Genomic DNA, 13,893 nt, shown 5'->3' with positions numbered 1-13,893 from the left:
CCCAGAAATATCACCTCAGGTTAAGAACTTTGCTTCAGGATGAGAACAGAAATCGTGCTCCGGCGGCGCGGCAGCAGCGGGAGGCCCCATTAGCTAAAGTGGTGCTTCAGGTTAAGAACAGTTTCAGGTTAAGAACGGACCTCTGGAACGAATTAAGTACTTAACCTGAGGTACCACTGTATTACAATAATTTTGATACTTCGCCTTGGTGAACTTCTTTTGTCTTTGTATATGTGAGTTTATTATTACAGCTCATCCAAACTATTCAGTCTGTTTTTTCATGTGACCCTTCCCTTCAGAAGTCCTTTGGAGACCCCAGTATAGCACAGATTTCCCAGCAGTTTTAAGTAGCCAGTTTTCTCCGATGTTCCCAACCATTCATGTTGACTCTTCCTCCCAAGTCCACAGATTAGTTTGGGAGAAGAAAATGCTTGCTGAGAGACAAAAGACTGGTCATGTGCAGTCTGGAGATGATTAAAAAAACAAAAGAAAAAACCAGTGCTTTATGTTTTGCTATTACTCACAAAACATTCTCTTATACTATGAATAAGGAAGCTCAGTCCTGCAGATCAACCAACTGTGGTGTATATAGTGGCTCATGCAGTTGCAGCTAGAATCCAATCCTTTTCATTTCTCGATTGCAAAGAGATTTCTGGTGGTGGTACTCATGTTGGATCAGGATGTATTTGAGATGGCTGGCTTTGGTGAGGCAAAAATGCCCACAAGAGGCTATACAGGGATAACCAAAGGTATTGTCCTATCAGTCACGGGTCAAAAGGGTTCTTGTTCCCGAGATGAGCTTTTCTCCATGTGCAAAGCACTCCCCTGACAATGTCACTGATAACCTTGACCCATTTCAAATGACTGAGTAGTTCAGTGTTTTAAAGTTTCAAGCTATGTTATTCTTTCATTTGGCTTCCTAGTCTACAAATATCTAGTTTGTTATCTTGTTCCTCCTTCGTTATGATTAGCTGGCGAAGACTTATTTGTTGATGGAATGCTTCTCTTTTATCTGCTTTCCTTTCCTCTTTATCTCCTTTTCTTTCCCCCTTTCTCCTATCCTGTGCATGATAGCACAGGCCATAGATGAGCTAGATATGGGAAATTAATGACCAGATCCCAAGTTCTGGCATAGTAGTAAGAAATTTCTGCAGAAAGCTAATTGGTCAAAATCTAAAAAATGCTGTCAGTTTTGAAAAGAAATATCTTGTTGAGGTCTGTTATGTGTCTTGGTGCACTTTTAGTTTTGTTAAGCTGTGGGCTTTTGTTTTTTTTAATATAGGAACTTTTTTTGTTCCTCTTTTCATAAGAGAATTGATGACAGTTGAGGTAGGAGGAAGAGACTTCAACATATACCAAAGTTTCTGGCTTGAAACTCAGAAGCAAAAGTCATTTTAATTGTTGACTAACATTACTGTTAATTAGAGGAAAACCTGTTAACCATGCAGACTGACTCATTATTTAGGTACCAGATATTGAGGATAGTGCTGTTTTCCTTCGCTCTTCTGCTTGATTCTCCTGGACTGACGCTAAGGCACACAGCTGTGGTCACAGATGGATTAGATGCTGTGATTTCATGATCAAATGCCAAGACCTGGCATGTTAGTGAGCTGAGCTGCTGCCTTGACCTAGGACCTGCCTCAGGCCACTAGATTTGAGCTTAAACTGCTTATAAAATGGAGCCTCATGCCAGCTTCTCAGAAAATTAATATGCGAGGCCTAATTTCTCAGTAGTATTTGGAGAAAGATATGCAGTAACCTAGGAGAGGAATTCTGATTCTTCACAGAGGATGGCAAGGTTTAATTCCATTAAATTCCAGCTACAGAAGAGAGAGTAGGAGTGATGCAGCCTGAATTGCTGACAAAATATCGTGTACTCTGAAATGTCACTTATTATGGATAATTGTTAGGCATGCTGCAAGCACTGCAATTGGATATCAGACACTCAGATATGTTCAGCAGCTTCCTTCTCTCATATTGTAATAACTTTGCAACAGAGCTTATCATGTTCCGTGCACACTCAGCACAATAGGTTCATAATTGCTGACCTCTGGATACTACCATTCCATAAATATTTAATAGCAATGTACTTGGTATAGGCCTTAGAATTTAGAGCTCCCTTATAGAAAGGGGGTGAAGTATCTCCAGTATCTTAATAGCCTGATAGTGTGGAATATCATAGGATGGAGGTGGAAGATGATATGAAACCTCCAAGAGGCAATCAGAACAGCTAGTGAGAGTCTTAAGGGTGGAGAGATGGAGCACATGAACTGGAGAACAGTTGTTCCATATAGTTAAGAAGTCAAGAAATGCTGTAAATTCACCAAACTGCGATGTCGGGAAACTTGGTAGCAGCATCTGAACATAGTAAAGTCGTCCCAAAAAAGAAGAAGAAAGAACAGGCCATCAAAATCTCAGCAGAAGAAGCCCCAGACTTGAAACTCAGCAACACCCATCACATTATATCTTTAGGCACCAGACGAAAAGATTTCTCTTCTCCCATGCCTTTGGCTAATTAAACAATCTATAGTCTTTTAAACTGTGAGTGGGATGGGTGGATTATTTTATTTGTTACTATGCTATACAGTGGTACCTCGGGATAAGTACTTAATTCGTTCCGGAGGTCCGTTCTTAACCTGAAACTGTTCTTAACCTGAAGCACCACTTTAGCTAATGGGGCCTTCTGCTGCCGCCGCGCCGCCGGAGCACAATTTCTGTTCTCACCCTGAAGCAAAGTTCTTAACCTGAAGCACTATTTCTTGGTTAGCGTAGTGTGTAACCTGAAGCGTATGTAACCTGAAGTGTATGTAACCTGAGGTACCACTATATATTTTTGTGTTTTTGTATTGTAAACTACCTTGTGATTCTTGGATGAAGGGTGCTATAGAAATCTAGCTTATTATTGTTATTACTGAGCAGTATGAGCCCTCCAGGTAACCTACTTGCTTGCTAAGACTCTACCTTTGTTGAGCCTTACCAAAAGCATGACAAATGTTTCTTAGGGGCTCTGCTTTGTATCTTTTAATATTTGTTCACTCTGTATAGAGCTACAGGACAAGGACAATCAGGAGTTACTCCTGTATCAGAGGTGGATCACCAGCCCAGTGAAAGGGAGGGAGGGAGTGGAGAGATGCACAGGTAGGAGAGGAAGAAATGTATGGTGTGTGGAGGGGAAACAGGTGGGGAACTCTGTATGTGTGGTCTGTTTTGTATGTGCAATCTGTGAGAAGGTGGGAGAGTGTGAGAACAGGTGAGAAAGCAATGTGAGTGTGTAAAAGATTGAGTGTGGTGCATACCCAACTGCCCCAGAAAAACTGGGACATCCTGTTCTTTCCTGTGAGACAATGGCAGCCATTTTGGGCACCTTGCTCTTACGTGATTTGGGGCCAAGATCTAACCCCTCAAAAAGTGTTTTCTTCAGGTCTGTGATCTCATGCAGCATGTCAAAACGCGCTTTTTCGGGTCCATGATCTCGTGCAGGTCATGCGACTCACACACGGGTGGAGACCTGGAAGATGGTGTCTCATATTTCGGCCATGTTGTGTTGGAGGGTATGGTGGTGTGGCCATCGTGTGTGTGTGTGTGTGTAATCAGTATTGCATGATGGTGCCCCATATGGCAGCTGGCAGCTGTTTTATGGCTGGCACCCACAGCACTTGTCTCTGCTGGTCCAAAAAGGTTGGTGACCCCATGGTATAGCTTGTAAGATTCTTTAAAGGTTTGTCCTTGATCTGGGAGATCCAATATTGTCTTTGATTTAAGACTCGCTTTTATCTGACATCTTCCTTCATACTGCCCCCTAGTATTCTGCTTCTGCTCTTACTGCTTTCTGTCATCAGCCCATGCATGTCGAGACAGACCTCAGAGGTTTCCTATTAGCGGAGGCCTCAAGGAGCAAAACTGTATTCTCTAAAATCTCCATGTTGTTAATTCTTCAAGAATATTAGGTCCCTTCCTTGTTGGTGTGTGACTCTACATCCACACCACCTATGCTATGAAGAATGAACATTTTCTTCTCAGCAGGTGGTTAATGTGCATGGAAATTAATTCCGCAGATATTAAAACCTTGTTTTTAAAAGGATACCTCTAATTAAAGTTGAAGACAACTGTGGGTAGCTGTAGCTGTCAAAAGGGTAGCTGTAGCTGTCAAAAGTAGTTTGGCTTCAGTGCACAGGTGTCAGATTGAGATGTATTTCATGCAAAAGTCTATAAATATTTCCTTTGCTATCCATTCCTAGTAGGGGCCTATCAATGCTGTTTGTTTGAGGATTTGTATAACTTGCATCTAGAACAGTAATAAGCATAGTGCTTGTTCAAGATAAATATACGTGAGTCCTATTAACTTCCTGGAACAGAGATCTCTTGCTTCCTATGGCAAATATATTCTTCAGCAGGAAAGGAGCAGTGCTTGAGAGCGGTGTTTTCTGATCAGTCTGACAAGCTTGGTGTCTTAATGGGGCTTATTAATAACAGAAGGCTCTTAGTGGCCAATTAATTCAGTGTTGCTGAAGTACTCTGTGCAGTTCACTAGTTGGTATTAAGTAGCTTAGGTCTAGAAAGGGTTTGTAGCTTTTCATTTCATCTGGGGAGAATTAAAGGAGTAAGATCCTTTTCAGTATTTTAAGAGCGCCACTAAAAACCAATAGAATTCGTTCCATTTTTGTTTGTTAGTTAAAAACAACTTACAATAACAGAAGCAAGGTGGGTCCTAAAAATGTGCATTTCAGTTGTTGAAAGCCTGAGTCAAGAGGTATATTCAACTTTCATCAAAAGCTGTATAATGAAGGCACCTGGTACATCTCTGTGGGGAGGAAGTTCCACAACTTAGGGGCTGCCACAGTGAATGCCCTCTCCCAGGCTGAGTCTCTAATATTTCTTTCCTGGGCAAAGTGGTTGAGAGGGCAGTGGCCAGCCAGCTGCAGGTTTGCCTGGAGAAAGCATTCTAGATCCATTCCAGTCGGGTTTCAGATCTGGTTTTAACATTGAAACAGCCTTGGTTTCCCTGATTGATGACCTCTATTGGGAGAGAGACAGGGAGGATGGAACCCTGTTGGTTCTCCTTGACCTCTCATCAGTTTTTGACACAATGGACCATGCACCAACTACCTTAAAGAGTGCCTTCCCTAGTATGAACCATCTCAGAAGCTATGATCAGCAGCTGAGGCCTTGTAAGTGGTGCCACCACCAGGGTTTGCTTGGTTGGCACTGACCCATGATAGGGCCTTTTCAGTGGTGGTTCCCTGGTTATGGAATGCCCTCCTAGTGAGGTGTGGCTGTGTCCATCATTATTCACTTTTAGGAGGAATTTGAAAACAATCGGGGGAAAGCAAAGCAATGCGGGCTTTCTGCTATCCCCCCTTTTCATGAGTGTGGGTACTGTCTGAGCTCCCTTTCTTATGCTGTGCTTTGCTGTATAGGAGATATGACAAGGGCTAGCCCATGTGGAAGGATCCATGTTGCAACTCATGGCAACCATTGCTGGAAATAAGGGGTAGTGGGAATTTGCCCAGATAGCTTCCGCTAGGGAAGGTGCTGCAGCCAGCTGGCCTGTGCACCCATTCTAGGTTGTGTAGACCTGTTCTTGATTGCCCATCAGCAGAGGTGTCTTTCCCATAGGGCTTAGTGGCTTGTTGTGCCAGGGTGCCGACCTCTCAGGGGCGCCCCAGCGAGTGGGGGAGCTGCACGGCTTTGCCGGCAGCCTCCCCAGCTGCGCCCCGCCAACCATCTTTCCTTCGTACCCGCCTCGGGTCGTCCCCCTCTGCAGGCGTGTGCATTGGTGCTGGTGCTGCTTGTGCTGCTCCCACAAGTGCTCTGTGGCGGCGGGCGGCGGCGGACGAGGAGCCACTCCTCGACACTGAGGCATTGGCCAAGGATGGGCCGCTGCCTCCTCTCCCTCGGCCGCGGGAATCCCCTCAGCCGCCGCCCGCCTAGCTACTGTCATCTGAGGGAGCAGCTCCCGAGGGGTCTGTTAAGTTGTGGGTGAACATATCAGACGACACAGCGATTCTTCAAACAGCTCTTGTTTATTCACAGGCCAGAACAGAACTGAACTGAAGGGTTCAGTCAGCCTGCTTATATAGAGCTCCAGTACAACGTAACTGTAACAATTTTCTAAAACTATCCAATCACTGAACGTCACTTTCGATCCCTTATTTGCATAACTATCTACAGCATTCCCCTGCTGGCCCAGGGTGAGAACTTCAGTACATAACAGGGTCTCCTCTGCGTCACTGGTGCCCGCCGCCCCACCACCACCACGGGGCACAGGTGGCGATGTGGCAACTGCCTCCTGCTCCTCGGGCCGCTGGGCAGCAGCGAGAGCGCCGGCAGCAGGCTGTCGTTGTCAGGCAGTGGAGAAAGGGTAGGTGCCCTGGAACCTCGCAAGCGAGCGCGGGGTTCTGGCGGTCTGGCCAGCCGCACCGCGGCCACCACATCAGTGGCGGCTCCCGAGGCTACGAAGTGGTCCGCAAGTTGGACCCTGAGTTCTAAATTCTGGGAAAAGAAGAGGGCGCCGGAGGGATCTTTGCACCATGGCGCCAGAAGTGCTTAAGACGGCCCTTCTCATCAGTTGATGTATTTGCCAGCCACAGCAGTATTGTGTGTATGAAACAGAAGGAGCAAGAGGCTATATTTATGCAGTCAAAAAGAAATGTATGGTCAACCTGCTCTTTTTGATATGTGGCAGCAACCATTATTAGCATCTCTGGATGTGTTACCATCAGAAAGCTTCATTTTTTCCTCTTCAGGCAAGATTGTAAAAATAATGTTTTCCCATCATCTATCCCTCAAGGTAATGACATTGGGGATTTTGCTAAGCATGCTTCAGTGAGCTATTATGCTGCATTACTATAAGACATACTTGTGGTATAAGAGAACGTTAGGTGAGATGAGTTGCTGCAGGCATAGCAGTGATCCACAGCGGCTTTTCAGAACATTCCCTCTTGCCCAAAGTCTAAATATAAGCAACAGAGAGAACTTTTGGCTGCTCAGTCAGCTCTAGGCTTGGTGGATACTGAGGCAGATGAATCCAGCAGAAGCTCTAAGGCCAAATTCAAGGACTTGCAATATAATTGCTTAATAAATTCATATATTAGAATATTGCAGCATTCCTTGGTAAGGCCACTTGAAAATACAGAAAACAACAGCATGCAACAAAGGCTGCCAAGTAGTATAAACCACTTTTTCTAGCAAATCAATATGGAAGCAATCTTTGTTGTACATCTTTTCATTAACACACTTGAGAAGTCGGTGTTTTGTTTATTCCTATATTTGTTGCTACAGGACACTAATAGATATTTTAACGCTACATTAGGAACCTGGTTTTTTTGTTTTCCTGTGGTGATCAATCATAGCCTTTTTTGCTTTTGCTTATGAAGTATAAATTGCATGCATTGCAATAACATTAATTAATTGAAAAGTAAGGTTGAATGAGCGCACTACCACACCATCTGGAAACCTCTAACCTAAATAATAAATCCTGGAGTAAGATAGTAAATACATGTAAGCAGTTGGAAGCTCACTTTTAGATAGGCTTTGGTATGTACTTTGCATTATTTTTATTCTAATCTGATTTTAATTGGACTTCTGTATATGCTTGCCCTTTGTTGTTAACTGCCTCAAGCCCTTGCGGTGGGGTAGGCAAGCAATTTAAAATAAATGAAATGATTGCTCTGTTGGAACACGAAGCCTGCCCGGGGTGAACATATCATCAAGGTTAAACCCGGTTTTGTTTATGCTGCAGTGTTGTTTGACATGGCAAAGCACCTGCTAGCCTTGCCCAATATGTGCTAAACGCTGTATGGTCCCATCGTTGGGGATTTGCAAAGCTGAAGCACAAAGAGTGATTGTTACCAAATAAGCTGTAGTCACACAGTTCTACCAATAGCCTTAGGAGGGTTGGTTACCATGGAATCCACCATCTGTTCGCTCCCCACTGGAATGTGATTATCCTTGCTGTGTTGGGAACTGGGGAAAGCAGGGTAGTGTGTGCTGCCTGCAATTATCTGCAATGGAGTGTGTTAATGGAAGGCTTGGATTAGTGTGCCAGAGAACGACGCAAGAAGAGATGTTTAAAAAAAAATCGAAAGCATAAGCGATTTCTCACCAAGAGAAGCGAATTCAGTTCATAAAAGGTAAGCACTAAATGCACGGTGCTATTGTTTCATTGATGCCAATGTGGCTTATGATATTGATATTTATCAATGAGCTCTTATTGTCAGCCATTCTTTCTATAGATGCTGATCAGCAAGAGGGTGTGTGTATGTGTGTGTTTGTTTCTGTATGGCGGAGCAAGAAAATGGGGGAGGGGGCAAGGCTCTATTGTCTTATTTTTCAGTGGCTTTATTTTATGGCTTTATTTTTTTTAAAGGAGAAAGTCTCAACAGACTTCACTTGAATTTGCTTTTAGATACTGTTTCCTAATGTACATTACATTGCGTTTCTGCAATAGCATTCTGAGGGACATGGTAGATAGGCATGCTGCGTTTCATTGAATAATGATATCAACATGATTGCTATTTAAAGATTTATGTCTTTTAGGTGTCTGCTAATTTCTGTGGTACTGTTACGGAACAGAATAGATAATGTGGTTTTGGTGTTAGGTATTTGTGCAGATGATGCAGGAAATAGCAATGACTGGACAGGAGGGAGGCTCATTTCTCTTCAAACATCATGGACTCGCCCCATTAGACATTATTGTCTAGAGACTTTTTTTGAACAAGTTTTCAGGGGGTGTGTGCATGTAGGAAACAATGCACTGTGTTTTAGTAAAAGCAAAAGCTGGGGCAACACGGGAAAGTGTCATTCATTTCCTAATGCTTTTTTTAAGAAAAATGGTATGGTTGGTGATGGTTTTTATTATAATTATTTTTGGGTGTGTGGTTTATGTCAAATGCATGGTTATTGTTTTTGTGCACAAATAAGATATATTCTTTGATTGAACAAGGGTACAAGCATTATTGTACCAAAAAAATACTGAGGGCAGCATTGCTTGTGTTAGGGTACCTGCGCCCCTCCACCACTTTGGAGCTCATATGCTACAGTCATGGACTACAATATTCATTTTATATGTGAGGATGGAATAGCTTAGCCACCTTTTAATTAAGCTCTGCCTGTCTTTTAATTCAACCAATACATCTGTCTGTTCGTGTGCTTCACATGTTAGTAGGTCAGTGTCTGGGAGGAACAGGAAAATGGTTCATGAATCACCAGGCTGGGAAGCAGAAATGGGGGAGGTATCAGATGTTTCATCGTTAGATTTTTGTTCCATTTGCTAAAAAAGAGTATCTGCATTTCACAGTGGCAGCAAATCCTAGTCTTGTATGAAAGTGATGTGAGTCTGACTTAGTTTAGAGACTGCCCCCTTGATAGGCCCCCCTTTCAATCTGTAGGTAGTCAAGGGTGGCCTTTTTCATAAAGCTCTCTGAGTAACAGCCACAGAAATCCCTCCCCAGAGAGGTTCAGCAGAGCCCAAGCTCAGGAGCAACACACATCTTCTAATGCAGTGAATACGTATGAGCAGGAGTTCTGAGTTTAGTTCTCATGGGATACGTTGATTTTTAAGGTGCATTGCATTATATTTCACATTTTTATATGCAGCATTTTCTACTGAAATTGGGCTTCCCTCATTGCTGTGACCTCATGATGCGCTTCCTTAAATTTCTGTTCCCAAATGCAGCAGGAGCTCATTGCCCTTACCTCCAGAACTCTCTGTGGCTTTCCTGATATGACTTGTGAACTTTGCTTCTCCCATCCATACACCCATCGCCGTCTAATGGTCTATTGCTTTCTCAAAAGACTCTCAGCATCCTCCCTTGTCCATATTATGCTTGGAACTGCCTCCAAGAACACCTGTGTGGCGCCACTTCTTTCAGATTCTTAGCCCGGCTCACTTTTTCCATGAAACCTTTGCCACCAGCTCCTATATTCCCATATAACTTGACCTATAATTAATCTGAAGCACTGAACTGAAACAATCACATACTGCTTTCATGTTACTTTATCACCTCTGCTGTTTCTCCTCTATTGAGTTTTTGACGGTAACCTCCTTAGGCCTGGGACCTGGCCTGTGGTTTTCTACAGAGCAACTGTGCACGTTGATAGGGCTATGATAACCAATTAATTCAATATGTTAGATGCTATGGGTTTATGTAGTGGTATATGGCTCACAAATACATGTTGACTCAGAAGTAAGTCCCTCAGTTACTCAGAAGTAAGCTGGAGAAGAGTTGTGGCTCAGTGGCAGAGTATCTGCTTTGCACACAGAAGACCCCAGGTTCAATCCCTGGCATCTCCTGGTAGAGCTGGGCCCTGGGAAAGACTCTCTGGCCTGAAACCCTGAAGATGTTCTGTTCTGTGATAGCGTGTTGATTTCACATGTGATTGGTATCTAGCTAATTTGATTCTGGCATTTGTTTTTATGAAACTCTACCTGTGCTGCCACATCTGCAGGGTTGTACACAAGGCAGCTGTAATTTGCACACTTGTGGTAGTCCCTTTTCTTGGTACCACTGTTACACAAATTGTAGTGATTGTGGTGCAGAACCCTTATGGAGATGCCCGTGCCCATTTAATGTAGGCTTTTCCTAGTTGATAACTTGGGTGCATGATCTGCTTGCTCCAGCTATTCTCATGCTGAGCGTCCAGCAAGAAACATGAACCTAGGATGAGCAGGAATTAATGCTATGCCATCACTTTAAAAATCCAGTTGTTAAAAAGAAAAAAATCCTGGAGGTTTAACCTGTATAGCTCAAAAGTCTGTATGCTGCATTCTGAAATGCTGTTGGTCCTAAGTTTTATATTTTTCTAGCTTGATGAACTTTGTTCTAATGGAACTCATTTTCCAAGTAGTAAGGTTTATACTTGTATGATAGGTGGCCCAGCTGGTTGCTGGTCATAGCCTTTACATGTGCCATTCAGGCAACTCACTTTAGGAAATTCATCTTTCCCTCTGGCGATTTGGAACAAGAGTCTTTATTAATGCTGTTCTACAAGGTTACAAAAGACGTCAAAAATGAATCCTGATTTTCTTTCTATAGAAGCAGAAGCACTGTCCTATTTTCTTTTGTCATATCAGAAATGTGGCCACACAACATAACATGCTTAATGTGTGTTCTTGCTCACATATGGAAGGAGTAGTTGGTCGAAAGGAAGTCTGACATCGAGTAATTGAGTTTGACTAAATGTATAGAGTCGAAATGAATGGCAAATAAAACTGACCCAATTGTTTCCCAGAAACAGAGAAGGCTTTCTGCTTTTCCCTTTGACACATTATTCTGGAATGCTGTTGGGCATGACTTAGATTCATCTACTGCATTCAGGCTCTTGCCCTGCAGAGTTTAATTTTTTTGTTACATTTTCAAGGTTTTAATTTAAAACATATTGCTAAAAGCTTGTGGGATTTTGTTTTCAATGGAGCCTCTCTGACTCAAGGTTAAAGCTATTAGTCAGTTTGAAAAGGCATGACTTGAAGAAAGAAAGAAAGAAAGAAAGAAAGAAAGAAAGAGAGAAAGAAAAAGAAAGAAAGAAGAAAGACATGGGCCCTGCTTACAAACCATGCCTTCAACTTCTGAGCAGTGAGGGAGTGAGAACAGCATTCCATGTTGGAGGGGAAATGAGCTGACATGGTTTTTGCCATTTCTGGGCAATCTAAAAAATCCTTGAGATATAAAATGATTTGTACTTTTGCAAGCTAAGGTAAAATTCTGATGTTTCTCCCCTTTTCTTCAATTCCTCGCAAACTGGGAATTGTGGTGACTTAGCACTAGTAGAAAGTGCTTACATTCAAGTTGGGGCAATGTGTTTTGCCTGCCCAAAACTTGTTCTAGTTTATGTACTTTCCACCTACTGCAGTGCCACCATTAGATGAATCCTATTTTCTTTTAGAAGTGTGAAAATGGTAAGATGATATTTTGCACAATCAGTGGCTAAACCAGGAAAAAACCCAATAAAATTGCCTGCAAAATGGTGAAGGAATCAGTTTTTCAGGGAGGTGTAATATCCTATTTCTGGGTGTAGTTTTAAGGTGCCTCTCAAGCAGATGGACCAATGGTTTGACTCTGTATAAGGCAGCCTCCAATGTTCTGTAAAAGACTGCTTGTCTACTGCAGAGCTTCCTCTGTAATGCACAATTGAGGTAGGGAGTACAGTATTCACACACTTGACCTAGAACATGATCCACAATATTCAAGAAATCCATGCCACATGCAAAAAAGTTCCTTGGCACACAAGCTAATGTGGAAAAAGTTCCTAAAGGCAGAAAGCTAGTGCTCCGCAGTTCTGTGTACAGTCATACCTTGGATCCCAAACACCTTGCGAGTTGAACGTTTTGGCACCCGAAGGCCACAAACCCGGCAGTGAGTGTTCTGGTTTGCGAACTTTCTTTGGAATCCGACGCTGCTTCCATGGCTTCCGATTGGCTGCAGGAGCTTCCTGCAGCCAATTGGAAGCCGCACCTTGGTTTCTGAACACTTTGGAAGTTGAACGGACTTCTGGAACGGATTCCGTTCAATTTCTGAGGTACCACTGTACCTTGATATTGTATACACTTGAGTTTTCCTTGTTAGCTTAAGTTTTCTAGAGCTGCTTTGTTCCTGGGCAAATCAGTTCACACCCAACTTTAGAAATAAGCACTGCACATTTCTGTTTGTGGAAAAATTCAGCTAATCCAGCAAAGTGATATATTAGTTGCTTCTGATTTCTTCACAGCTAGTTGTTTCAGTTATATTCTGCTGTTAGCCAGGATTTTGCTTTTTTGATCAACATAATCACACATGACAGGATGAAGCTGCTGTTCGCTTTGTGTTCCTTTAAAAAATAAATATGGTCAGATTGTAAAAACTGAATTTCTTTCTTCTTCCTTTTGTCTTTGGCAATAAAATGTAACTATGCAACTAAGAATGAATTCGGCATGGACCAGCTCCAGGTTTACGTGGACCCCGAATCAAGGCACAACAATCCTGAACTGGATGTGTCCACATTCCCTTCCTGGTTTCAGTAGACCATTCAGCTATATTCACTCAAAAAGCCTTTGCTTCCACACAATCAAAGCACAGACAATCAAAGCAAGTTGTGCAGCATTCAGGGAAACAGGAGTAAGCAGGAAAGTGATATTTCTCATCCTCCCTGTAATGACAGTGGGTGAGGAAGTCTGATATGGATGCAGGCTTCTTATCCCCCTCTGAATGACTACCTCAATTAAGATGGGTATATATGGGGGGGGAATCCTTCCATTGGTCATTATTAAAGCCACAGTTTAATAGCCTGAATTAAATAAATAATCATTGGTCATATTTTTTTACCAATTAATACCTGCATTTTCAGTTTAGGCTTAGATTTTTAAAAGGATCCTCCCCCATGTTGGAAGCTGCTAATCTTGTCTGCCTGGATGCAGCTGGCTGTTACTAACAAAAAAATCAATGTTCTGTCCTCTAGAGTGCATCAAGTGACCTCTTCTGCTTGTTTCCTGTGCTGTGTCTTTAGTTTTTGTGTGTGCAATAAGAGTCTGTTTCATATTTCACAAAACAGGCCATGCTTCCACATGGTGCTAACAGCAAATATAATGTAATGACCTTAGAATCCTAGCTGGAAGGGCTGCGTGAGCCTCGTTTGCCATGCTAAGACAGGAATGTATTGTATCTGAAGGATGCTTTATAGCATGCCTCATATATTATGCCTCATATATTACAGAGATCCACCCCCACCCCCGAAGGAAATTCTGCAGCACTTTTAGGAAGTGTTTCATTACTGAATTCTATAGCCTTTTCTTCCTATTGAATCTAAACATATATTGCATATTATCCAGCCCATGGATTTTCAGTGTTTCCAGGGAGTTGGGCAAAAAAAATAGGCACTCTCCACATTGGTTTAACTTTTGGGATGGGTGAAATCAAAGCT

At 42.7% G+C, this 13,893-nt stretch overlaps 1 protein-coding gene across 8 annotated transcripts in view; it reads left to right on the top strand.

Moving 5' to 3' along the window:
• Nucleotides 1-13,893, top strand: part of FGD4 (FYVE, RhoGEF and PH domain containing 4) — a 106,237-nt gene that overhangs the window by 35,232 nt on the left and 57,112 nt on the right. For 2 of the 8 annotated variants that reach the window (XM_083572323.1, XM_083572321.1), the window contains exon 1: nucleotides 7,931-8,132. The exons of 3 other annotated variants lie outside the window; for them this stretch is intronic. The gene's annotated coding sequence lies outside the window, so the exon portion shown is untranslated. Of the gene's footprint in view, nucleotides 1-7,926; nucleotides 8,133-13,893 lie in introns of those variants that run through there. 3 more of the 8 variants (XM_083572319.1, XM_083572317.1, XM_083572318.1) reach the window with 3 other exon arrangements.

This window comes from Podarcis filfolensis (assembly GCF_964270895.1).
Source record: "Podarcis filfolensis genome assembly, chromosome: 10".
Lineage (NCBI taxonomy): Eukaryota > Metazoa > Chordata > Lepidosauria > Squamata > Lacertidae > Podarcis > Podarcis filfolensis.
This window is presented reverse-complemented; position numbering and strand designations above follow the sequence as displayed.